The sequence below is a fragment of the Molossus molossus genome, unplaced genomic scaffold, assembly GCF_014108415.1.
Source record: "Molossus molossus isolate mMolMol1 unplaced genomic scaffold, mMolMol1.p scaffold_m16_p_3, whole genome shotgun sequence".
Lineage (NCBI taxonomy): Eukaryota > Metazoa > Chordata > Mammalia > Chiroptera > Molossidae > Molossus > Molossus molossus.
The window spans coordinates 52,052,700-52,080,152 of record NW_023425366.1 but is presented as its reverse complement, the minus strand read 5'-3'; the positions used below and the strand labels follow the sequence as shown (position 1 = coordinate 52,080,152).

Here is a 27,453-nt window from a genome sequence, read left to right as displayed (position 1 = left end):
TACTATAAAGCCAATAAATCAATACAGTGTAGTACTGATGCCAGGACATATAAATCAATGAATGAGAATGAGGTCCCAGTATAAACCTTTGCATTATGGTCAATTAATTTTTAACAAAAGTGCCAAAATAATTCAATAGAATGTACAGTCATTGTTCAGTAAATTGTGCCAGGACTATTTCATATCCCCATGAAAAACGTGAACTTAGACCTTTATTTCACATCATTCACATGGGGGGACAAAAGTAGGTTTACAATTGTTTGTATGGAAAATAATATAATAAGTAATAAATAATAATACAAGAATAAACCCTGTGTTTTGAGTACTCACAACTGTAAACCTACTTTTGCCCAACCCTGTGGTCTCAATCTATAAAACGAAAGACAAGCTATTTGACTCCTAACACACCCAACACACAATGGGGGAACAAGTGTAGTAAAATAGTTACAGACATTCCATTTAAAAGGGGAGAGGGAGAGGATTGGAAGGTAAAAAGAGCTTCCTACTCCAAACTAGTTTTGAAATTCAGCTTAGCAAACTCCTGCCTGTTCCTTGATTAAATTCCAGGACCTGGGAATAATCTACAATAGCTCTGGTTCTGCCTTCTGAGTCATTTCTCCTTTTTCATGAGCCGTAGCAGGTGCTCACTGCTGAGCAGGTGTACCCTCCTGTTTCCTGCCAGAATTTTGGAGATCCAGTAGCCTTCCTTCATCTTGCACTCTTTCTGTCCCTTTCGGTTTCAGCTGGCAGTGCTTTTGCTGAAATAAATTTCTTAAATACTCTGTGGGTCTCCTGTTAATTTCCCTTTATACAAAAGCAACATCCCCAGTTCTTTCTGAGATGGGAGTGCCTTTATCCAGGGTGAAGATGCGGAGATCGTTAAGGACAACTTAAACTTCCAAAAGGCCTTATTTGATAAGTTGTACCAAGCACACCATTAATCTCTGGAGAGGGTTCTTTGTGTGACTGAATACTATTCTGATCCTTTGATCTTCTTGAGGTTTTAACAAAAACTTGTATAATCACTGCTTGGCTATTTCTCTAGGCCAGCGTTTATCTCTGTGCTACATGCTCGAAAGTCATTTCTTACATTTAACATCTTTTGCTATCTGGAGAGACTGAGAATTTTCAAAATCATCAAATATTGGTTCCTTTTCTTTTTTTACTTCCTCACCCGAGGAAATTTTCATTGATTTTTAGAGAGAGGGGAAGGAAGGGAGGGAGAGAGAAAAAGAGAAACAAACATCGATGTGAAAGAAAAATCAATCAGTTGCCTCCCGTACCTGCCCCAACCAGGGCCAGGGATCAAACCTGCAACCTAGGTACATGCCCTGAATGTAATCAAACCCAAGACCTTTCAGTGTACAGGATGATGCTCCTACCAACTGAGCCATACCGGCCAATGGTTCCTTTTTAACAGTTCTCCCCTCGATTTCTCTCTCTCCTCTTGTACTTGATTATATACACCGAGAAGAAACCAGGTGGCATCTTTAACACTTTGCTGGGAAATCCTAACTAGATAACCAAGTTCATCACTTACTTGTTCTGCTTTTCATACACTTGCAGGACACAATTTTGATAAGCTTTCTGTTACTTCCCGGCAAGAAACCCTCTTTTTCTAGTTTCCAATAACATATTTCTTCTTGAGCCCTCCTGGCAGCACCCTCCAAGTCTGAATTTCCAAACAGTCTGATCAACGCAGCTGAGGCTTTGTCTATCATGCGCCTCAAAATGTTTCCAGCCTGCAGCCAGGTCCAAGCCACTGCACTGTCTTATATATTTGTTACAGCAGCCCTCCACTTTCAGACACCAAAACATAACCTTGTATTTAAAAGCTTAATTGATTAGCTCTCTAGAATTTTAAGTCCATGGCAAGGTTTTATATATTTGTAAGAAAGTTTAAAATCTAGCACCTCCAACCTGAGCTACTCAGAGATGACAATTTTTGCCTTTGAGTTTGAGAAAATTGCTATATGACTAGGAAGGTAAAACAAACAAACAAACAAACATATATTTTAAAGATACTATACCCTCAGGAGAGTATGAGAATATCTAATAAAAGTAGAGTAATAAAGAAGATATAAATGTAATTATAAGTACCTTATTACACCTTAAGTTGAAATGGAATAGTGAGTGCTGCAATCATCATGATGATCCATTTGTGTGTGTCCATGTTTTAAGGCATTTGTAACATTTAAAAAAATCAGATACTTGTGATTTTAGGAGAATCAATAAGTTGTAAATTAACGTTTAAATGTATGGGAAATGTCATATTCATTATATTCATTCATAAGGTTTCCTTTTTTTAGTTGTATAAGGAGTGTTTTAATTTTTATATAATTCATAAATTGAGCACTAAACAAAGTACAAACAGCAGTGATTGTGCCCCTGGATGTACAGCGGCCCCTCGGACATTAAAGAGTTTATTCAAATGTAAGCATCCAAGAAAAATGTATGGAGGAGACATGGAAAGCAGCAGAATCACAGAGAAAGGAGCCAGGCCCCACACAGCTGCTCTTCGAAGGCTCTGCGATGTTGCTGTCCCGACTCCCTCTAGCGGTTCAGACCGCCCAGCGGCCTTCCCTGAGCACCAGGACAAAGAGGTTTACTGCTGGGTCGTTTCTCTCTCCAAGAAGTTTCTCTTGATTAGGCACACCAGAAAGAAAGGGGCCAGAAATGATCCCGCCAGCATTCTTGTGAGATATTCATCTAGTCTTTGCATAAACACTTCCTGCATCACTAGGCATCGAAGTCGGCTTTATCTCTAGGCATTATAAAATGCTTCCTTCTTTCCAGCTGACACCCTGTCCCTGTACCCTGTACTCTATGGCTCTGTGTTTGCCCCGTGGAGCTGCACAGCACAGTTCTAATCTCTTCCACCTGCCAGCACTTCACATATTTGAAAACAGCTTCCCGTCATTGCCCTCCCACACCTCCCACTCCTCCAGGCTTATCTTCTCCAGGCCAACACACACAGTTCCTTCAACTGCTTCTCCTTCGACCCAGTTTCCAGTTTCCATCTCAGTTACCCTCCTCTGGAGGCATCTGCGGTTTGTCAACAGCCCCTGAAAACACACTGATGGCCAGAACCACACCCACGCCCTGAGATGTGGCCCGCCTGTTCCTCAGGGTGATGGGGCTGACAACACCGGACTCCCGCAGCTCCAAGCCCTTCGAAGAAGCTTCGTCAAATCATGGACAAAAGGCTGAGATTTCTCATCTGGACTTTTTCCATGTGAGGCAACATCATACTTGCCTTCTTTGTAGCCCTGAAACACTTTCTGTCTTTAGGCAGAACTCATCAGCTTCTCAAATAATATTATATTCAAACAATCACAGGCAGGTGACCACATCTGTGTGAACTTTGCCCATCCCTAACCAGAGAGCTTGAAAAACCTCCAGAATGACCTACCCGGTGAGATTGAGGCTTGGCGACTTCAGAATGGGTTCTAATCCTCAGGCTGGGACATCTAACTAGCCTGAATTCCTTCTGCTGTAGTTTAAACTCATTTTCTCTTATATCACCCTCATGGACATGGAGGAAAAAAGACGTGATGTCAATAATGTCACATCCCTTCATGGTCTGAAGACTGATGTTTGGTCTACTCACACCTCTCTTCTCTGCATGAGCGTAGACGTTTCCCTGAAGGGCTGTTTTTCAGAAACCTTTCATCATTTACCTTGTCTCCCCTGGCTCCTTTCCAATTTCTCCATAACATCCTCCACTTATGGGCCCCAGGAATGAACAGTGTGTTTTAATGACTGATATTGCCTATAGATTAAAAATTATATCTGAGAAAATATTTCCATTATAACATAGCTCATTGTTACAAAGATTTATACGCCCCGGGAATCCCTGGCTGGCATATAACAGGTTAGGTTTCGAAACTTTCTTTGTAAATCAGTTCGTTGCTATCTGGACACATTTTCCCCACAGAAACGATCTACATCTAGCACTGAGGCTCCCAGCCCAGCCAACAAGGCCGGCTCAAGACACAGAGCAATAATGGTACCAGGCTGATTAGAGAACGAGAATTCTCTGATCTTAAGAGGTGCAGGAAGATGGAATGGGAACTTCTTCCTCCGTTTCTCAGTGAGGCATTTTGAAGTGGGTGACGCTTAGGGCATCTTGCCTCATTTTTTTAGGACTTCTCCCACCTCTTTGGGTCTTTATCCCAATATCCCAATTTCCAATAGGCTTGTGTTGCCCAAAGTCTCCTAGGGTGCCGCCACGCCCAGATCTCCCCACATTCAAGTCTCCAGGCTTCAAATACATCTTAGCTCCCCTCTCCCATGATCTCTATGCTTAATTTTTCCTTTCTTGATTTGGCAAAGTCACAAGGTAGCATGTTAAAGCCTCCATTACTATTGTGTTTCTAACAGTTTTCTTTGCATATTTTGATGCATTGTGACTCAGCATTACAGATTCCCAAATGTTTTATCTTTGTTGTGCATTTTACCTTTTATTATTTTAAAATTATACATCAACTATGTGGAGGAGCTGAGCAATTCAGTGGGCTGCAATGATGCAGAATATCCCCTTCAGCTACTACTACAGAGAAACAATGAGCAAAACAATGGACGTGTATGTGTGTGTGTGTGTGTGTGTGTTTTCTTGACAGAAAGAAAGGGAACTCTTTAGATTCCAGAACCAAAGAAGGAACTCAGAGGCTGAGCAGTAACTCAGGGCTGATGCCACTGTAGCCCATGCAAGGTTTGGACCTGTTCTAGGACCCAGGGGCTCCTGGGATTTTAACACCCTTGCAAGGCCAATAAGATGATGTCTCTGGTGTGAGCAAGAAAGGCAACTGCATTGAGCACTCTGAACAACCTGGATTCTTGGGGTCTATGCTGTTGGCAAAATCAGGATCAGACAAGCTCCTTCATCCTCAGGCTATAGGTGGAAAAAAGTTCATCCATAAAAAACGTAAAACCAAGCCTGCGCTATACATTGACATGAGTTCTGAACTTTCATTGTGAAGTAGAAATACCCAGCTGAGAAGAAGCATAATGGTTGGAAACCAGTGATATCTCTAGGACTCCTACAGAAGCAAACTTGCAGACACAGCGAAGGAACAGTGAAGGCACACAGTTCTTCTCCGGAGGGAAAAATCCCTGCTGAAAATAATTTCATAATAAAAATTACAAACCATAGGAGGAAGCCATCTTGAGGGTCAGATCATGAAATTAACAGAAGTAATGCATCCAGAAGTAGAGAAAGTAGATCAATCTATAGATGACATTTTATTTATTTATTTATTTATTTTTTTCCTCACCTGAGGATACTTCTGTTTATCATCAGATAGAGTGGAAAGAAGGGAGAGACAGAGAGACAGAGAGAAACATCGATGTGATAGAGCCACACCAACTGGTTGCCTTCCTCATGACCCAACCAGGGCCAGGGACAAACCCTAACCAAGGTACGTGCCCTTGGCCGGAATCGAACTAGAGACTCATTGGTCTGCGGGCCGACACTCTAACCACTGACACAAACCGGCCAGGGCTACAGATGGCATTGTACAGTATGTCTTAAATAATTTACAAGATAAAATAAGGAATAAAAAATATAATGAAAAATAGGAAATTGTGTAAAAAGAAAAGGCAGATCTGGAAAAGGACTAACTAGTTCTTTTATAAATAAAAATTATAGCCATTGAAAGTTATAACTAAATATATTTATTACCTGAGTCAAAAATAAGGAAACTGGAACCAAGGAAATGACTCAGAATGTAACACAGAGGTAAAAATGGAAAACAAAAAAGTGAATGAGAGTTTAAGACTCACAAAGGACAGAATCATAAATAACAGAAGGGCTATCCAATAGAGTTATTGAAGGGCTGTCTAGAAAATGGGCAAGACAGAGATTCTTACATTGACAAGCACACTATTATCAGTACCTACTGCTGTGTAATAAACCACTCCAAGACTTAGTGGATTAAAACAACAACTATTAATATAAATCACAGTCCTGTGGGTACACAGCTTGGGCTTGGCTCAGCTGCGAGGTTACTTACTCATCTGTGGTCAGCAGGCCGTGACCTCACTTACATTAGCCCCCGAGAAACAAAGGGGAAGAGCACCAGGCTCAGCCCATGGGGCTCCCTGCAGAGTGTGCTCTCTGTTTCACTTGGCAACTATCATGCCAGAAGCAAGTGAGCCTCACAGTGACCAGACACCTCTGTGTTCTGATGGAATGTTTTCAAATGTGCTGTTGTGTAGCATGTCCTGCCCTTTTACACAGATTGTGACATGTGTTGACTTAGTGGGAACAACCTGGTTCCAAGCTGGAAGTTGGACTCATTTTCATTAAGGACTTGACATTGCTTTGCCTCTGTTGCAAGCTTGGGGTAACTAATCATTAGTTTTACCTATGACCACTTCACCCTTCCAATTCAGCTCAAAGTACCTAAATAAAAACAAATCACTTTGGTGAGTGTTAAAATGTTCTCTGCTAGGACTGCAGCACCAAGACTTTGGGTGGGGTGGATTATGGTTAATGTTTTAAAAATTCAACAAGAATTATATTTATATAATCTTGTAGACTGGTGGATGGACAGACTAGGAAAGATGAAGATGTAAAAGCAGCTAGAAAAATTGAAAATTGATCAATTTAAAAAACAAGATTTTCCTGTTTTGAGCTTCCTAAACCATGAATCTTCATTCCTCTCAGCCAAATAGAAACTAAAAAGTAGTTTGTTTTTTCTGAATAAGCTCCACACTAGAGTCTTTTATAAGCAAGCTCACAGGAGGTGAGGAAATCTCATAACTAATCACAACAGACTTGAGAGTGACAGCATGTGCCCCTGGTCTGGAAGCACCTTGGCCTGGGAAGGGCTCTCAGGCAGACAATCCTCACACAACTGTCCTATTCAAAATATAGGTGCGGGGGCAGGGGGGCAAAAACAAAGAAAACTTGAGAGGCAAAAGGGAAAAAATGTCAACTGTCATAGGAAACTCCTAACTTAATCCATTTAGGACCCAAAAGTAGGGCCAGAAGGTGAAGGGCTGGAGAAGAGCGGGAACAAGCAATCACGGGGGCTTCAGGATGAGAAGGCCTAAGGAAGTAGCACCCTTAGCCTCCACATTCCAAGGATGGCGCCTCTTTCAGACATTCAGACTGCGACCTTCATGAGTGCCCTTGGACTTGTCATATCAGGTGATCAGACATACGGTTTTACAAACTTGGTGACTATCAACATGGGCAACTTAAGGAAAACGGAAGGACTCTTTCTGCTACCTGGGCAACTCTTCTTACTTCAATGACTCCTGGGTGGGCAGCAAGTCTGTGCCTCTGCTCTGGCTTGTCTGTAGGTTTGGCATCCCCCCTTAGCCATCTCAGACTTTGAAGCCTCCCCTTTGCTTTAACGATGACCCATCTCTACCACGTCCACCACACCCTATTTCACTCCTGCAAGGGGGAAATGCCCAAATCGGACAAGATCCGGGAAGTGTGAGGAAAAAGTAGAACTCATAGCTGGAGCAAGAGTATGACTTTTTGAAATTTCAGTAAGGAGGTCCTTTCTGCAGGGTGCACAGAGGGCACTTGCAGATGCTGGAATCTGACCACCGGTGCCTCTCACTTTGTGTTGAAACACAGAGAACCAGGAAGCAATCTTCCCTAAGGCAGTGGCATCAAGGCGGGCCTGACACGGCTACAAAAGAGCTTGGACAGAAACTCAAATAAGCTGCTTCCACCTTGACTCTGCCTTGACCATCCCCTCAATTCCAGAGCATCTTGTATATGTTCCTTCGTCCACATCTGACTGACCCACCGTCAACCACTGACAGTTCTTACCCCATTTTTGAAGAGGCTGTTTGGAGAGGTACTCTTTCCCACCCGACGATGGCCCTGCTCTTGACTTCAGTCCAGTTGCATCCAGTACAACTATACTGCTGGTCCTCTCCATCCTTCTAGGCCAGGCTCTGCTGGGACAATCTACACAAGCTACCTGTGAGTTAGGCATTTACTACTTTAACATGAAAAAAGCCTAGGGGAGACTTTCAGTTTTCATATGGTGGAGAACAGACATTTTTTCTCCTTTCCCCTCTCAGCAACAAGTAAGATGAGAAACAGAAACACACATGTATCACTGATGAAATATGTAGACCCTTCTGTTTGTAAAGCATAATATATAAAGACAGAATTTATCGCCCAGCCAGTGTGGCTCAGTGGCTGAACATCGACCCATGCACCAAGAGGTCACTGGTTTGATTCCCGGTCAGGACACATGCCAGGGTTGTGGGCCCGATCCCCAGTGGGGGGCATGCAGCAGGCGGCCAATGTTCTCTCTCATCGATGGTTCTATCTCTCTCTCCCTCTCCTTTCTTCTCTAAAAATCGATAAAGAAAAAAAAATTTTTTTTTAAAGACATAAATTATCTGGAAGATTCTGGCCTTTAAAGAGTGGAGAAAGGTAGAACTTAAGAACCTCCAGAGAGTGACATTACCAAGAAGCAAACTGATTTTGCACTTCACAACCTCTGAAAAGCTAAGGCTTTGAGGTACTAGTTGGGGTGAGACAATTGATGAAAATAGGAAGATTTGTTCAAACTCTACTGAATGAGTATTTGATCCTCACCCACAACTCAAACAAGATGATAAAAAACCCTTCCCTATATATATTTTTGGGAAAATAATGAAGCCTGCCCCCCACAAAAAAATTAGCATGGTGAGGGGTAGATCTACTATAAATATATTGAATGATGCAAACGTCCTCCTCAACTTAGCAGCAAAAATGCCAGCAGCTAGCCTTATACCCTTTAAGAAGCAGGTTGAAAGAGTCTTCTCTCCAGACATGAATGGCTCGAGAGAGAAGTCCAATAGAAATTGACATGTGAGTTCCCCATTGAAAAGCCAGCTGACTGCCATATACATTGCAGTGGAGCCAGTGGGTGACAAGCCTCTCCCAAGCTCACAGATTTTCTATTTAGCTGATTACTGCCTAACTCTTAAATAAGAACAGATAGTCAAGAACCAATAGACATTTGGAAAGTTTCCTGCATGAAAGGCAGAAACCAAAACCAAACCAAATCAAACCAACAAAAACAAACATAAAAGACCACTTGGAAAAAGTAGAGACAATGTAGGGAATAAATGCTTCAAAGGCAAAAAACAAAAAGCTAGAAACAACATCCTTAGATAAAGTACATGCCTGAAATAAAAACAGGATGCTACAGAACACAAATAATTAGAAAATAAGAATGAGCTCTTAGCAATTCAACATAAGAGAACTGAAATTAAAAAGTTGATAGAAAAGTTGGATGATAAAGTTGAGGAAGTCTCCCAGAAAGCAGAACAAAAATACAAAGATATGAGCAATAGAAGAGAAAAGATAAGAAAATTAGAAGCTTGATCTTGGAGGTCCAATATCCAACTAATAGGAGTTCCAGAAAGAGAAACTTGGATAGAAGATTTTATAAGAAGAAAAATTTCTTCTAACTGAAAGTCTTGAGTCCCTCAATTGAAAAGGTCTCCAAGTGCTCAGTGCAATGAATGAAAACCACACCAAGTCATACTCTATCAATTGCTACCGCCAAAAATCACTATGGGACAGATCATTGGAGCAAGTATCAGGACAAGATTAGATGTGCAATAGATTTACTGGGGGAAATGCCAGTGGAGAATAAAAGGATAGAGAGCAAGAGTAGGTAGGGAGAATCTTCAGACCACATTGCAGATCTGAAACCTGTGAAAGGAGAGAGGAAAGAAAGATTTGAATAGAAAAAGTTTCAGACAACAGCACCATTCTGCAAAGTCTCAGCCAGGCAAAAAGGCAGTCTCTGAGACAAAAATTGTTTGCTAGAGGTACCTCACATCAGGTAGGCATGGTCAGGACATAACACCCTCACCTTATTCAGTTACAGGCTGGAAGTTGTCTAAGGGAAGTATGACCTTTTTGTTCACATGGTGGGTCCAGAGGTGTGGCAGCTGGGCTGTCAGTCAACTACCCTTTCCATTACATATTGTCTTAACGGGACATCTAAGCAGTGCATCCCCATGACTGACAAATCCATTGCTTGCCATGCAAAGATCCAGTTCTCCATGTTTCCTATGGGCCTCTCTTCCTGAGGAGAAACAAGAGGGAAGTTAGTGGGAAGAACGATAGCCCCGTGCTGTCATTTGTCTTGAGATCACAACTGGTACTCATCCTTTCCCACCTGCATCATTCAATTTAAATGCCCCTCCCCCTCAGCTATTAATTCTGCATCTCCTGGCACTTACCTGGTGGTATGACCCAAACTTTCGTTTTATAGGAGTCTTAATAATCACACTCTTTTCAGGCAGAATTTGTTGCCCATGTCCATCCAAAGACTGAGCAAGGGGGTAGAAAGAGATGCCCATGAGGCTCACCTGGGACCCACACACATTTCCCCTTGACCCTACTGTGTGAAAGCAGCCCAACCTCCTTCTGTTCGTTAAGGTCAAATATCCCTGCCAAGGTGATGAATCCTCTTTCACCTGCTGCTCTTTAGCTATAAGGCACCCAAAATGCCCTAGTGGAAGCCATACTATATAGTTCAATGGGACCCTTTCAGTGTCTTCTGTCAAGAGTGCAACTCAGGTGGGTAGCAAGACCTGTAATCCCTCAGAGCCCAGAGTTACAGAGATAAGAAACACAAGGTTCCCCAGTGGGTCATAAATGGGTCCACTCCTGCTTCCACCCCTTGGGTCCCAAACCAATATATTCTCTCTATTGAGGATGCAGCACCATATAAAGGATCCAGTTTAATGTGCATAGTGCTTTGTGAAGGATGACAGCCTATCTGTTCAGAGTACTGTCTCCAAGCCAGAACTGCAGTTGTGCCTTAGTAACCATCCCAGTGCTTTACGATGCTGTCTCCTTCTAGACGGTGTGTGATATGAGCAGTGCATCCCATGGCCATGGGCCTATTCTCATGCCTTTTTTGGTATGAAGTGGATTCCCCGGTTGATACCATGTTGGGTGTGATTCCATGACTATAGATCAGGCATTCCGTGAGTCCCCGGACAGTGATGCTCGCTGAAGCTCTGTGGGCAAACCTATAGCTAGCACAGGTTATCTAACCCTGTGAGAACGAACTGCTGAGCCTTCCAAGACAGAAGGGGCACATTAGCTGACTTGCCACTAAGTAGTCAGCGGGAGATGAAAAAGTCTTATTTTCCTAGCAAATCCCAGAATTCCTGGGCTCTCTCTAGTCTGTTTATATTTTCCTTGAAAACCGGCTGGTTCGTTTATGAACTCATCTCTTTCTTATAGTCTTTTTATTTGCAGCTAAGTCCAACAAGCTCATACCGTCATCATTTTGTATGGAGATCTCTTGGCACAAATCCAAACATTTTAGGTGCATATTCTAACTTCAAAGTTACCAAATATTATAAAATAGTTAATCCCTACATAACACAGATGTCCATTTTCTTTTTGGCCTCCTATTTAGCTTTCTTGTGCCCACCACTGACTGAGTCCCTCAACCAATGCCACTTATGTTTTATTTTTCTTACGTCTATAATCCTGTTATTGATACCAACTGCTAATACCAATTAGATACTAATTTCTGATACCAAATATAGCATTATAGCACTGCCACAAAATGCTACAATGACAGACACTGAAAAACTCAGTGGCTTAAAATAACAATTTATTATCATTGATCTGTGAGTCAGCTGTGGGTTGGCGGATCTCAGCTGGGCTCAGCTGGGCAGCTCTGCTGATTTAGGTTGAACTTGGCTAGGACTGATTGGCTTTGCTCCATGTATTACTCCTCCTCCTCCTCACAGAACCAGTGGGCTAGTCATCAGCATACTCTGCTGCTTCTAGTGACAGAGCATGAGATAGCAAGTTGCCTCATGTGCCTGTAAGCCTGTATTTGCAGCCTATCTGCTAATATCCCATTAGCTAAAATAAAGTAAGTCGTGTGGCCAAGCCTAGAACTGAAGGGCAGGGGAGTACATGCCACCCACATAATTGGGGAGGAGGGGCAAGGGAAAACTATTTTTTTTTTTTTTTTTTAGCAATAAGCTAATGTACCACATATGCTATTGTGGAATTTTAGATCACCTCCAAAGTGGAAAAGTCACCAAGTACAAAGAATTGGGAATTAGAATGGCAGAACTTCTCAGAGCAATATCACAAGCTATAAGACAGTAAGGATGTTGTCCAAATTCTGAGTGACATGATTTTAAACCTGGAATTCCATATCCATCAAAACAGTCAGTCAATTATAAGGCTAGAATAAAGACATTTTGAGACATGCAGAGTCTCCGTTAATTTATCTGCCATACATACCTTTTCTCAGGAAGCTACTGGAGAACAAGATCCACCAAAAAAGGGACTAAACCAAGAAAGGGGAAGATGAGAAATTCACAAAACAGGAAAACAACACAGAAGTGGAATGAAGCAAATTTCTAGCATGAGAGGACATGGAGGTTCCACACTGTTGCATAGAGAACAAGACCCACCTGGAGTAGAGGAGTAGAGGGCTCATGGCTCTCTGCAGTGTGGGAATTTCACTGTGTGGAAAATATATATACAATGCTGTTGTGAGATAGAAAAACTCAAGTATAATACAATAAAAAACTAAGCAAATGGAAAAAAATCAGTTATTAACTCTGGAAAAAAATTTTTTAAAAGATGTATATGAGTCTGGCTGGTGTGGCTCAGTGGTTGAGCAACGACCCATGCACCAAGAGGTCACTGGTTCGATTCCCAGTCAGAACATGTGCCCAGGTTGTGGGCCCAAACCCCCATGGGGGCATGCAGGAGGCAGCCAATTGATGTTCTCTCTCATCGATGTTTCTCTCTCTCTCCCTCTCCCTTCCTCTCTCTCTAAAATCAATAGAGAAAAAAATTGTTTTTAAATAAAAGATGTATATAAAAAGAAATAGAGTCATAGTCTACTATGGTTCAGCTGTAAAAAATACTTCATATTATGACAGTCAAAAATTATACTGGGAGACTGAGAAGAAGAAAGTGAAATCCTTATCTACCATAATAAAATCAATAGATAATATCAACATTGATAGATCAAAATAAAGCAATATAATACATATTATTTAGTAATATGGAAGAAATATATTGACTCTGCAAAGTAGACTTAGAAAATATAAAGGGTGGGAAATGGAATTGCTATTTTACAAGTCCTTTATCAACATTTGACTCTTCTTTAAAAATTCTGTGCATATATTATTCTGATAATTTTTTAAAGGTCTAAGGAAAGTTAACACAATAACCCTGTATAATACTTTGGCAAGAACAAATTTCATCTGTCTTATCATTTACTGAATAAACACTTGTGCTTAGTTCTGGGCATCAAAATAATGATTAATATCACACAGTGTTTAGTGATTACAAAACAGGTTTGCATATATTTAGTCCTGTGATTTAATGCTCACCATTCCATGAGGTTGATACAGAAGCAAATGTACCATGATGCTAATGAATCTTAAGCTTCAGGACCCCTCAATGAATGGACCCCTTCCTAACTCCAGGAAGGAGCCGTAGCAATATGTTCACGTCACACGTTTTTGTAAATTACACAAAACACAGCCTGTAAGCTGGCTGTGTCTTTCCACTCAACTTCCAGTGCCTCTAATATGACCACGAGCATTATTTCTAAACAAACACATCTTGTACCCACCTTATTTGTACTCCCAATTTTGCATTCTTTTGTTTAAAAAGAGCTCTCCCATTTAGTATAAATTTCAGGCTCCATAAAACCTAAATTCGTCTCTGGATAAGGATTATCCATCCCATTTTACTAATTGATAAATGAGGTTAACTGGCTTTGCCCAAGTTTGCACATTTGGACTTAGACTCAGATATCTGAATATTCAAATCCATTTTCTTTCTGTTACTCCGTAATACATCTCTAGGTGGTAGGAGAAAAGATAATGGGTAGAAAGGAGAAAAACAAGCCGCCAGGGTTCGTGGGGTGGTGTTCTGGGTAACAGGTGACGGCGAAAGATACAAACGGAAAGGTCACTGAAGACAAAGCAGGACGACACGGTTTACCTCCAGCTGCCTGTGTCTAGCGGTTGGGGAGCCATTACACCAAAGTGCCTCCTGTGAGACACAAACCACTTGAAGAAGCAAGAGAAGGTCCCCGGGGCTCTGTCACTTCAACCTGGCCTCTGGGAAGAGCTCCCGGTATCTCTCTGGGAAGAGCCTGAGTCTGGCTGAGTCAGAGGTAGGAAATCAAAGACTCGTGGAGATGGGAAGACGTGGGGGACGGGCCTCACTCCTCAGGGAGAGGAGGCAGAGCACAGTGCGAGGCAGCACACGGGCTGGTAAGAGCATGGCTCCAACTTGGCTTCTCTGTGTGTGGAAAATGTGTAACTTTAAGCAAGTTATTTAATCCCTGTGCCTCAGTTTCTTTATTTGTAAACTAGGGATAGCAAACTGAGTCCATATTCCCTTACCGGCAACTCGAAATCCATCAACCTAAAATTATTTCAAAACTTACTGGGTGAGAAGAACTGATCCAAACTCATTTGGCAGCAAATCTAACCCAATTCATGTAAAGGTATTTATTTCACTTAATGTAAAAATTCATGTATCTCACCACAGACATAGTCATGTATTTGATTATGAAGCACAGTCCCATGGGAGTGTTTTCTACTATGAGCCATACACCTTTCTAAAAATCCAAAGAAGTTACAAACACATTTGCTCCTTTGGATAAAGGCCTGTGGATCTGAAGTGCCGATCCCAGTCTACTGTCAGGATTAAATGACAGTAGTTCCCCCTTATTCATGAGGGATGCAGTCCAAGACCCTCAGTGGATGGCTGAAATCTACGATAGTATCGAATCCTATATACTATGTTTGTCCTACATACAAACTAATGATCAAGTTTAATTTATAAATGAGGCCCAGAAAGATTTTAACAATACCTAAGAATAGAACAAGTATAACAATATACTGTAATAAAAGTTATGCAAACATCTTACTATACTGTACTCACCTTTCCATTTAAAGGAATCACTTTATGGCTTCTCTTTGTCATATCTGAATTCCCAGCATCACTATTCTTGTGCTTTGGGACTATTAAGTCAAATAAAAGTGACTTGAACACAAGCCCTGCGATACCACAACAGTCCCTCTAATGACCAAGATGGCAACAGCTACGTGACTAACAGGTGAGCAGTGTAGACACCAAGGAGACGCTGGACAAAGGGCTCATTCACATCACATGCTGATGTAGCAGGATGGCATGAGGTTTTATCACACTGCTCAGAATGCATGCAATTTAAAACTTATAAATGGTTTATTTCTGGAATTTCCCATTTAATATTTTTGGACTACAGTGGGTAACTGAAACTACAGAAAGTGAAACAACAGATAAGGGGGACTACTGTAGTAAAATAGGAAAGGTACTTTGAATAGTACTTGGCACAAGATCAGTGTTCTAGACAGGTTTTCTGTTATTATTTGCACCCTCTCTATAAGTATAATCCTGAGAGATGTTATCTGGCATTTATCTGACTCCTAGAGAGGAGAATTCACTTCTTTATGAGATACCTAGTCTAAATGCTGAATATTTCTAATATCGTATAAGCTGGAATTTCCCTTCCTCCAGTTTCCATTGTTAGATTTCAGTATAGCTTTTGCTATGTCTCCCCTGGGTCTTCTTTTCAGCACAATAAATTGCTCATTATATATGGTATGGGGCAAAGTTAGGTTTAAAGTTGTGAGTACGTGAAACAGAGTTTATGCTTGTATTATTATTAATTACTGTATTATTATTATTTGCTGTTACTGTTATTCCTCACCTGAGGATATTTTTCCATTGATTTTTAGATAGAGTGGAGGGGAGGGAAGAAAAGAGTGAGAGAGAGAAACACTGATGTAAGAGAGACACATCAGTTAGTTGTCTCCTAAACAACCCTGACCGGGGCTGGAGATCAAACCTGCAACCCAGGTATGCCCTTGACCGGGAATCAAACCCGAGACCTTGCGGTTTACCACTAACCACTGAACCAAACCAGCCAGGGCTAATTACTGTATTATTTTTTTCATACAAACAACTGTAAGCCTACGTTGCCCTGCCCTGCATTACTCCCAGACCAACCTGTTAGCTCTCCCCCTGCTGCACTCCAGTTTGCCAATATATCCTTTCAAATGCAGTTCCCAAAATATACCCAGAAGTCCATATGGATTCTGATCAGCTTACAGTACAGTTCACATTTTTCTGTACTTCAGACTGTGAAAAATCTGCATCTCAGTGTGAAAACAGAATGAGCTGAGAAGAGACTTGGAAAAACATAGTCAAGGCCATCAGAGTTTCATTAGAAAAACATACTAAAAAAATTCAATTTCAAAACAATTTTTTTTCTAGTTATCCTTAACTAAGATGGAAAACAGCAGCCTAGGCTGATCAAAATGCAAGAGTCAGTGTACAAGTAAGGTCGATGACGTTATGCTAATTTACTGTGAAACACTACAGACAGTCATGCTGGAGCCCATGTGAAGGTCACAGACTGTATCCCACAGTCCAAGAAAAGTGAATGATATTCCAACAGAGAAGAGCAGAGCTAAACAAAACTCTGACAAGTTATCAGCACGGATTTACCGTGAATTATGAGAAATAGGAGGGCACTGCTCCCTCTAATGAGCACAGCTAGACCCTTCCTCATCTCTGACCTTGACTGCCTCTGGTTAAAGAGATCTCAAGCAAATAAACCCACTGGAGAGGGAGAATCCATTTCCAGGGTGAGTAATGTGATCACTCACTCAAGCTGTGATGGAAACAGTGAGAAAAACGTTCTTCTCGTCCACTGGCCATCTCGGCCACCTGCAAAGTGTGCCTTAAATTATAGATTCCTTTGGAGTCTTGGTAAAGATTCTTAAGAGCTGGCTGGTGGGTACCTAGGGATTCATTATTCTAGTCTTTCTGCTCTGCATATGTTTAAAGTTTTCCATAATAAAATGTGTTGGAAAATCTTTAAGCAATGAGAACTTTGTAAAAGAAAGTTGACAGTCCAATGATTGAATCTGGCCTCCTTTCCCCCTACACTGAAGATATTATTAGCAGATACCACCACTAACAAATTGCTTGGGAAAATGTTGGTAATTTTTATGTGGATGTTACTATATTAGATCGTATAGTAGGTTACAGATCTAATAAGTGAACAGGGAAATAAGCTATTCAGACAGTTTTGACACTGAAAACTGTTCAAAGTTATGTTAGTGAATGAGGGCCATCAGGTTAATACCAGACTGAAGGCAAGGATGTCAGTAAGTTTGGGAATCTTTGTCTGGTTTTTCCTTTAGTCCACTGAGAACTGGATTTGTGATCATGGTCCTCAGACTCAGACCAAACCCAGTGCCTAGAAGCACACAAATAAAAGTGCAGTAAGGAAATTGATTAGATAAATAGACATCTGACCTAGTTCTGGTCAAATACATCTAGGAATTGACCTGCAATTTACCTTGGTTCAAGTAAACACTTGGAATGGGCTGCCAATGTTTTGTGTACTAACACTTGGCTGGAGGCAGAGCCTCCAGAGTACCAGGGCTCCTGAGCATCATTTCTCATCCTGGCCCTACCATTTACTCCAGCCACTGCTGTAGGCGATCAGTCCATGTAGGCTTGGACCAGCTCCACAAAGGTGTAATCTGACAGCACCTCAGTTCACAATATGGACCTTTAGATTTTGCTCCAGGGTTTCTCTGATACCAAGATCTATGATGCTTGTGTTAAGTGTCCTGGCAGTCACACATATACAGTCCAGAAGTGTTGAACAATTACTACTTTTGAGAATTCCTTTGGACAGGATGTTGTGAGTCAGTAGTTCTCAACCTTCCTAATGCCGCGACCCTTTAATACAGTTCTTTATGTTGTATGTGGGCGTACCTGCCTGTGGGCGGACCTGCCTGGAGACAGATAAAGGAGCGGTGTTTCAGTTCCTAAGACCATCGGAAATATGTGTTTTCTGATGATCTTAGGCGACCCCGGTGAAAGAGTTGTTTAACCCCCAAAGGGGTCGCTACCCACAGGTTGAGAACCACTGTTAAGTGGACAGAAATAAGGACCCCGTGGCTGGTGGTAAGCACAGAAACAGCAGCAATACAATTGGCTCTCACCAGGACGAGGTACAGGTGAAAGGGAGCAGCTTTGGGTTATATGGTAGCTGTGTACCTAAATAATATGGAGGCAGTGATAATGAAAACAAATGGAGAATTCATTGGTTTTTGTGAATTGGTTTGGAAATCTCAGGGGTGGGGGGTGTGAAAGATTGAGGTTAGCCAAGAATCAACTCAAGCAACTGTGAACTTTAGAAGACCTCGATGGCAGTATCTTAAAAACTTCATCTCCTATGGATGCTGGGAATACTGTCTCGAACTTTAAGTCAATGATTTAGTCAAAGGTGACAAAATCAAAAGAAGAGACAAAATGCAAAGCCTCAACAGATCTCCACCTCAAAGTTAGGCCTCCTAAAGGACAACTTTAAGATATTAAGACGTGGGGTAGAGTAAACAAGTTTGAGAATACTGAGTCACTAGATTGATTTTTTTTTTTTTTTTTTTTTTTTTTTTTTTTTAATCCTCACCCGAGGACATTTTTCCATTTTTTGTTCAGATAGAGCGGGAGGGAGAGAGAGGAAGGAGAGAGAGAGAAACATCGATGTGAAGGGACACATCGAGTGGCTGCCACCCACACGACCAACCAGGGCCGGGGACAAACTGCAACCGAGGTACGTGCCCTTAGCGGGAACCGAACCCGGGTCTCTCTGGACCGCAGGCCGACGCTCCAACCGCTGAGCCAAACCGGCCAGGGCTGATTTTAATCCTCTAAGCGAGCAGAACCAGCCTTCTTCTCCTTCCTGGAAGAGAACAACCTCACCAGCCAGGAGACCCCGAAAAGACCTCACCTGAACCTTGCCTTGTAGTGTGGTTCTTGTCCTCAAGATTCTCTCCTACCCTCCTACCTCCACACTCTGTCTCCAGGATAACCAAAGCTAGGTTTTGGCTCGAGCAGGAGGGAAAAACAGATCCCTGCTCCAGTAGGAAATAGTTTACTGAAAGAGTCAAAGGCCCTGGCTAATTGGTACAGGCAGGAACCTGAACATGCTAGTGGGAGTGGACCTTGAGGATGCTGGACCAGGGTTGGTGGGAGGATAGCAGAGAATTTTTGACATGACAGTTCTCTTCCTGAACTCTCTGGCAAGGACACCTAGAGAAATCCATTGCAAAGATGGTTTCTTGAGGCTTGAACAAAATAATGGCCAATAATAAATAAAGTTCAGTTGCTGGAACTTCACTGGCATAGAGCTCTGAGGAAGGAGTCAGGCAAGTGGAAATATTAGAATAGACATTTTTTTCTTTTGATTATTCATTTATGACAGATTACATAAAGTGTTCAGTAGGAATTAATAGGGACAAAATGTAATTTAAGTTTTCAAAAGTTTGTAGAAAACACACAGAGAGGCCACTTTACATAACTGAATTCCATCGGGCTCTTTGATTTTTGTCATCAACATGGAATGACTTGAACTGGAAAATAAAGCAAGGTTTGTCCTTGAACAGTGGTAACTAACTTTACAAATATTTTATTGTGCTAAAATATACATACATAAAATTTACCATTTTAACCTTTTGTGTTTTCCACTTAACCATTTTTAAGTGTACTTCAGTGGTCTTCTTGAACTACAATGTCTACTTACTTCGCCCAGTGAGACTGCCACTCTGCATGGTTTCCCCTCCCTGAATCAGCCTCAGAGCTACCTAAAAGCAGAAACGCTACACACAGACTTCCTTGTCTTGTTTTGTTTTCCTTTTCTCAGGGATCATAATCTTGTTTGACTCTTGTCCAACATTTGAAAACAATCATTTCCTATATTTTGTTTAGTTTTCTAGTTGCTTACATTCAACAGGTAATCCCAGACTGACTGACTCCCTCATGGCTCAGAGCAGTTCTCAGAAAGTCATTGTCATAATTCAGCTAGAGTGTCAGCTCAGGGACAGCACCCTGTTGTTAGGTGTCCAGAATACTGTATGTATGTTCTAAACAACAGCTGGTATATGGTGCCATGGCCCAGTGTCCAGCGACATTGGTCCAGAAAACATGAGCTGAAACTAGGATTGCCCCTCCCCACCAGAACTCCCATCCCACAATCTTAGATTCTGCTGAATTAATCTACTTTCAGGTAAAAGAATGTTTCCAACAAGGGAAAAGGCAGGGCTTCCAATGAACTTGAAGTATGACCACCAGCTGTTAACTTTGGCCTCCTCATGGCAGTAGACCAGCAAGCAAAGAAAGACGTTACTGTACTGGCAAGAGTAACTGACTCTGGTTACCACAAAGAGCTAAAGGTTGCTCTGAAATAATGTGTGCAGGGAGAAGTATGTCTGGAACACAGGAGATTCAGTGGGACATCAGATGATGATTCCATGGCTGCCATGATGAAATGGGCAATTGCAGCAATCATGGTCTTACACAGACAACCAAAGGCTCAGACCCCAAAGACATGAAGGTCTGAATCATCCATCAGAAAGCAACCTAAATCAGCCGAAAAACTGACTGAGGCTATGGGAAATCTAGAGCAGATAATAGGGATGAGAGATGATAAATATTAGTGATGGGCTTGGGACATGTTGCTGCAGCAGGGAATTAACTTTTACTAACCTTCCTATATTAAATCTTGGGTTTGGAGCTACTCTAAAGATGAATCTGGACAGGCTGGACTTCATGCAAAGTGTAAAAGTATCTAAGGAATACTAAGGTTGAACTCTATTGGAAACCTATTGCGTTTTCAAAACATGTCCTCAAATTCTTTAACGTGCCTTCCTTCAAAAGGTGAATCCTAATTCCCTTCCCTTTGAGTGTGGACTGAACTTAGTGACTCGCTCCTAAGGAAAAGATTGTGGTGGAAGTGACAGTGTGTGACTTCTGAGACCAGGTTATAAATGGCATTGTGATCGATCTCTCTCTCTCTTTCTCTCTCTCTCTCATCACTGACTCTGGGGAAAGCCAGCTGCCATGTCAAAAGGAAACTCAAGCCCTGGCTGGTTTGGCTCAGTGGCTAGAGCATCAGCCCACGGACCAATGAGTCACGGGTTTGATTCTGATCAAGGGCATGTACCTCAGCAGCGGTTTGTCCTTGGCCCTGGTGGGGTCATGCAGAAGGCAACCAGTTGATACGTCTCTCTCACATCAGTGTTTCTCCCCACCCTTCTCCCTCCCATTCAATCTGATGATAAATAAAAAAATATGCTTGGATGAAGATTAAAAAAAAAAAGAGGAAACTCAAGTAGCCCTACTGTGAGGCCTACGTTGTGGGGAGCTGAAGCCTCCTGCCAACACCATGCAATAACCCACCTTGGACATGGATCTTTCAGCCCTAATCAAACTTGCAGATAAATTGAGCCTTGGCTTAAAATATTGGCTATAATATCATGGGAGACCTCTGAGCCAGAATCACCCAGTTAAGTTGCTCCTGAATTCCTGACCCACAAAAATTGTGGATAATAATTTTTTGTTGTAAGACACTAAATTTGGGAGTAATCCATTATGCAGCAATAGATAATAACACAATACTTCTGCAACACTTTAGATATTCTTATTTGACTCCTGAATGTAGCCACTGCTGCAGGTGACCGTTTCTGCATAGGCTTTGGTCTACTGCACCCAGGTGTAATCTGAAGCATCCCACCGCAGCCCTCTACTTGCTACACTAGGAATTCTCTAAGGTGTGGGCACCTGCAAGAGGCCTTCCAGCATTCACATGAGGAGAAAGAAACCAATGGATAAATGCCTTCCCTTTCACCGCTCAGGTGTTAGGTTCTGGAATGGCTCTCGTAAAGACTTTTGAGAAGGTTCTGGTAGATTTGAGTACCAGTTGCTCAGTTATAACTAACAGTAATATATTTTTCTTTTTACCCTACTTTCTATTATAAACATTTTCAAACATACAGAGAAGTGGATAAAATTTTATAATCAAAACTCATATATCCACTGCCCAGATTGTATAAATAACATTTTACTCTTTATCACGTCTATTCATTTATCCCTCTATCCATCTACTAATCCATCTTTTTTTAAAATCCTTACTCAAGGATATTTTTCCACTGATTATCAGCTAAAGTGGGGGTGGGGGGCTTATGAGAGAGACACATCGATTGGTAGCCTCCCACTCAACCCGACCAGGGTCAGAGATGGAACTGCAACCAAGGTACACTCCCTTGACGGGAATTGAATCCGAGACTCTTTGATCTGAGAGCTGTCGCGCTAACTGCTGAGCCAAACCAGCCAGGGCCCATCTTATTTTTTTAGTTTTTTAAAAACTTATCTTTATTGTTGAATGTATCAGAGATGTCCTCTCTCTTTTCCCCCATTGACCCCCCTCCTCCCCAATCCCATCCCCCTCCTGCTTTCCCCACCCTATTGTTTGTGTCCACTGGTTATGCACGTATGCATAGAAGTTCTTTGGTTTATCTTTTCCTGCTCTCCCTCCCCCCTTCCCTTTGAGGTTCATCAGTCTAACAATCAATTTGTACTTTTTAATTCCTTCATCTTCTGCACCCACCCATCCCCAGCCCCCTCCCATCTGGCAAGCAACAAAAAGTTCTCTGTATCTACAAATCTGTTTCTGTTCTGCTTGCTCATTTTGTTTGTAGATTCAATTGTTGATAGATATGTATTTACTGCCATTTTATTGTTCATATTTCTATTCTTCTTCTTCAAAAAGACCCTTCAACTTTTTAAATAATACTGGTTTAGTGGTGATGAACTCCTTTATTTTTTTCCTTGTCTGGGAAACTATATATCCATACATTCTAAATGACAGCTTGCAAGATAAGAGTAATCTTAGTTATAGGTCATTGCTTTTCATCACTTTGAATATCTCTTGCCACTCCTTTCTGGCCTGCAAAATTTATTTTGAGAAATTGGCTGACAGTCTTATGGAAGCTCCTTTGTAGGTAGCTAACTACTTTTCCTTGCTGCTTTTAAGATTCTCTCTCTGTCTTTAACCTTTGGCATTTTGATGATGATGTGTCTTGGTGTGGGCCTCTTGGATTCATCTTGTTTGGGACTCTCAGTGCTTCCTGGACTTGTATGGCTGTTTCCTTCACCAAGTTAGGAAAGTTTTCTGTCATAATTTTTTCCAATAGGTTTTCAATTTCTTGCTTTCTCTCTTTTCCTTCTGGCACCCCCATGTGAATGTTGGTATGCTTGGAGTTGTCCCAGAGGCTCCTTACACTGACCTCATTTTTTTTTTTTATTCTTTTTTCTTTTTTCTGTTCTGATTGGGTGTTTTTTGCTTCCTTATATTCCAATTCGATGGTTTGCTTCTTGGCTTCACGAACTCTACTATTGATTCCCTGTAAAGTATTCTTTATTTCAGTTAGTGCATCCTTCGTTTCTGACTGGCCCTTTTTTGATGTTGTTGATGTTCTCACTAAGTTCCTTAGAGTTCTCCTTAAGTTCCTTGAAGGTCTCACTACATTCCTTGAGCATCCTTATAACCAGTATTTTGAACTCTGCATCTGATTGATTGCTTATCTCCATTTTGTTTAGTTCTTTTCCTGGAATTTTGTTCTGTTCTTTCACTTGGGACAAGTTTCTTTGTCTCTTCATTTTGGCTGCTTTCTTGTGTTTTTTTCTATGTATTAGGTAGAGTTGCTATTTTTAAATACATTTCAGTATAATTTGCAGACAACAGTACAATTCCTTCAGCATGTATATCATTAACTAGAATTCAATATCTGTTTAGAATTTTTTTCTTTTAAGGCACAAATCTGAAGTGTACCATTCAATAGGTTTTGAAAAATAAATGTACTGGGGTAACCCCAACCCCCTGAAGACATAGAGCATTTTTCTCATGACTGTTTTCTGTCAATTCCCATTTACACACACACACACACACACACACACACACACACACACACACACCGTTTTAATTTTTCTTCACTGTAGATTAGTTTTGCCTGTTCTAGAACTTCATAGAAATGGAACCATAGAGTACTCTTTAGTGTAAGGCTTCTTTCATCCAACATGTTTAATATTTATCCATATTGTTGTATAAATTGTCTTCCTCTTTACTGTTGGGCAGTACTCCACTGCACGAACATGCCACAGTTTGCTTATGTAGTCTTCTGTTAATAAGATGTTTCTAGTTTTGCACTATCGTGACAAATGGTGCTGTGAACATTCTTATACAAGTTTGTGTGCCTATACCTCCATTGGGTAAGTATGTAGAAATGAAATCGCTGGGTGATAGAGACATGAGTTCAGTTTTATAAGAAACTACCAGACCTTTCCAAAGTGATTGTATCATTTTCTGCTCCTACCAACAATTTAGGATACCTCCAGTTGTTTCACATCCTCACCAATGTTTGTTGCTACCAGTCTTTGTAATTTATAGCCATTCTAGTAGACATCCAGATTTTAATTTGAATTCCCCTAATAATGAGTGATACTGAGCGCTTTTTATGTGCTTATTGCTCATTTGCTTATTGACAGCACATTCTTCTCTTGGCTTTGGGCCTTCCCTGTTGCACACTCCTATTCCTCACTCCTGGTATCTAGTATCATTTCTCGAATAAACTACCTGTTTATGACCCTTTGTCTTGTCTTTAATTTAGGGATATCCAGTCTAAGATATCAGGAAAGGCTGAAGATCTTACATGGTACAATTCCCTCTCCATTGACACTCCTGTAAAAACAGCAAAGGGGATGTGTCTCTGGTCTGGTGAAACCTCACCCTCATAGGTATGCTTCCAAGTGATTCTTGGCAGGGGGAGGGGGCACGAATCCAGAAAAATGCACCTCTGACTAGGAGTGTTCTATATTGAACACTGCAGATAAGTTTCTATATCCTTCACAATGAAAGAAAGCTGTCTTTTTTTTTTTAATTAATTTTTTTTTTATTACAGATGTCCCTCCTTTTTCCCCCATTGACACCCTCCTCCCAACTCCCCTCCCCTTCACCACACTGTTGTATTTGTCCATTGGTTATGCATATTTATACACACACACACACACACACACACACACATATATTCTTTTTTTATCTGTTCCCACCACCACCACCACCCTTCTCTCTGAGGTTTGTCAGTCTGTTCCCTACTTCCATGTCTCTTCTGGAACTATTTTGTTCATCAGCTTGTTTATTATATTCCACAGATAAATGAGATCATGTGATACTTGTCTTTTTCTGACTGGCTTATTTTTCCTAGCATAATGCTCTCCAAGTCCCTCCATGTCATCTCAAAGGATAAGATATCTTTCTAACAGCTGCACAGTATTCCATTGTGTATATGTACTACAGCTTTTTTATCCACTCATCTATTGATGGACACTTGGGCTGTTTCAAGATTTTAGCTATTGTAAATAGTGCTGCTATGAACATAGTGGTACATTTATTCTTCCTAATTGATGTTTCAGGCTTCTTAGGATATATTCTGAGAAGTGGGATCACTGGGCTAAATAGTTCCATTTTTAACTTTTTGAGGAAACACCATATTGTTTCCCACAGTGGCTGCACCAGTCTGCATTCCCACCAGCAGTGTACTGGAGTCCCCTTTTCTCCACACCCTCGCCAGTCATGTCACTTTACTTTTCTTATAGTACTTGATACTACTTAAAATGACATCTCTTGATTTGGCAGAATGACAAGTTTGAAGGACAAAACATCTGTCATTTAATAACTAAAAGATATTGTGAAATAACAAAAAGCCGTTAAATATGTTTAATAATTCACTTCTATTGTATCAGTTTTGAACCATTTTCAAATCCTCACTCCCTTGGCCATCCTCCCATATGAATGGTGCTCAAAGTTCAGAATGTATTATATCTACTGGCAAACAGTTTATGAGCAGACTCCTGGACCCTGTCCTTGGATTCTGATTTGGCAAGTCTAGCTAGAAGCACTCCAAGTGATTCTGACGTCAGTGATCCATGAACACCTTTGGAGAGGCTCTGACCCCTGGTATTGTACCTGTCTCTGCCTCTGCTCTCTGAGTGCACAGAAAATTCCCAGGCAGAGGTGGGTTTAAGCTAAGCATCCAGGAGAAGCCTTGAGGGCAGCTATATCATGGGTTGGCCACCATCAGAGTCTACCCTACGTAATGTAACTTAATAAAGACCCCCCAGCCCCGGGAATGAGGTGCAAGGTCACTATCAGTGACAGGAGTGAGCATGATTGAAACTAAGCTAAGGATAAGACTCTTTCGTTTGCCTTTACAAAGTGTTTAAATATTTAACTGCCTTGCCGTCCTTTCTGATGCACTGGTCAAAGTCTCCAGGGCTTCTTCCTTGTTCACTATACAAACAACAACAGTAGTAATAACCCCTTATATTTTGTAGTGGGATGAGAGAATCAGAATTTCAGAACCAGGAGAAATCATTGAGACTGCCTCATTCAACCCCAGAGAGGTGAAAAGCAGATGATGGCCCAGCTGGTGTGGCTCAGTGGAATGAGCATTGGCCCATGGACTGAGAGGACCCGGTTTGATTCCTGGTCAGAGGACATGCCCGGGTTTCGGTTCAATCCCCAGTAGGGGGTGTGCAGGAGACAGCCAATTAATGTTTCTCTCTCACATCAATGTTTCTATCTCTCTTCCTTCTTCTCTCTCTAAAAAAATCAATAAAAACATATTTTTAAAAATAACATCAGAAAAAGAAATGCAGACAATGTGGTGTCAGGACAGAGTCCTGACCCTCAGTCAAGGGTTTTCCACTAGAATTTTACAATATCATTTCATGGCTTTTAATTAATCTGTCTTATCTGTACCCCTGCCTTAGAACAAAACTCAAAATGCTCCCAGAAGACAAATAAATCACAAGCAACCTACCAAAGCACACTCTGTCCAATATGTATGGTGGTCTGTGGTCTGGCAATTGCCTGGGGCCGGCCCTGCACAGGCAACTCTCACCATCGGTGTAGCTAACACACTCACCTCCTGGAGCAAATCCCCCTCCTCTATACTGAAACTACTGTCCTGAGTAATCACAAATTGAAGTGAATAATAATGATGACTAGAAAAAAATTGCTAATGGTAAAGTTTTCTTTTGTTAAACTCTGTGCCTATAATTTTGCCAGTAAAACAAAAAGTAAAAAATAAAAAATAAGGTGCTTCAATACAAACATGTCAAAATAGTGACTGATACTATTTTCATTCCATTTATGTATTTTTAAAGGGAAAAAACTTAGACCTACATATTGGTTTATCACAAAAGTGAATATTACAATTAAATAACAAGAATGGCAATAAAAACTAATAAACTTCAATTTTAAGATTATTCAAATCAGCAATGTATTTCTTGTATGAATTAAATTTGCCCTTACCAAACAAAAATATTACCTTTCACAGTTTCACTACTTTAAATTTTAAACACAAACACTCCAGTAATCACATAGACAATAGAACTGAAGTAAGTAAAGTTCTGTTTCTTCATCTTTGCATTTTGTGCTGTATGTTTATTTGGACTCCATTGTATAAATGCAGGAATATGTGAACCCCAGGGGCTGGAGG

The 27,453-nt window shown here is 41.2% G+C and overlaps 1 protein-coding gene across 6 annotated transcripts in view; it reads right to left on the bottom strand.

Annotated features, from left to right (window-relative positions):
- Positions 1–27,453, bottom strand: part of AGGF1 (angiogenic factor with G-patch and FHA domains 1) — a 119,790-nt gene that overhangs the window by 18,762 nt on the left and 73,575 nt on the right. For 4 of the 6 annotated variants that reach the window (XR_004961639.1, XR_004961640.1, XR_004961641.1 and 1 more), the window contains one exon: positions 9,849–10,064. The gene's annotated coding sequence lies outside the window, so the exon portion shown is untranslated. Of the gene's footprint in view, positions 1–9,848; positions 10,065–12,262; positions 12,309–12,435; positions 12,487–27,453 lie in introns of all 6 variants that reach the window. The other 2 variants (XR_004961643.1, XR_004961642.1) reach the window with 2 other exon arrangements.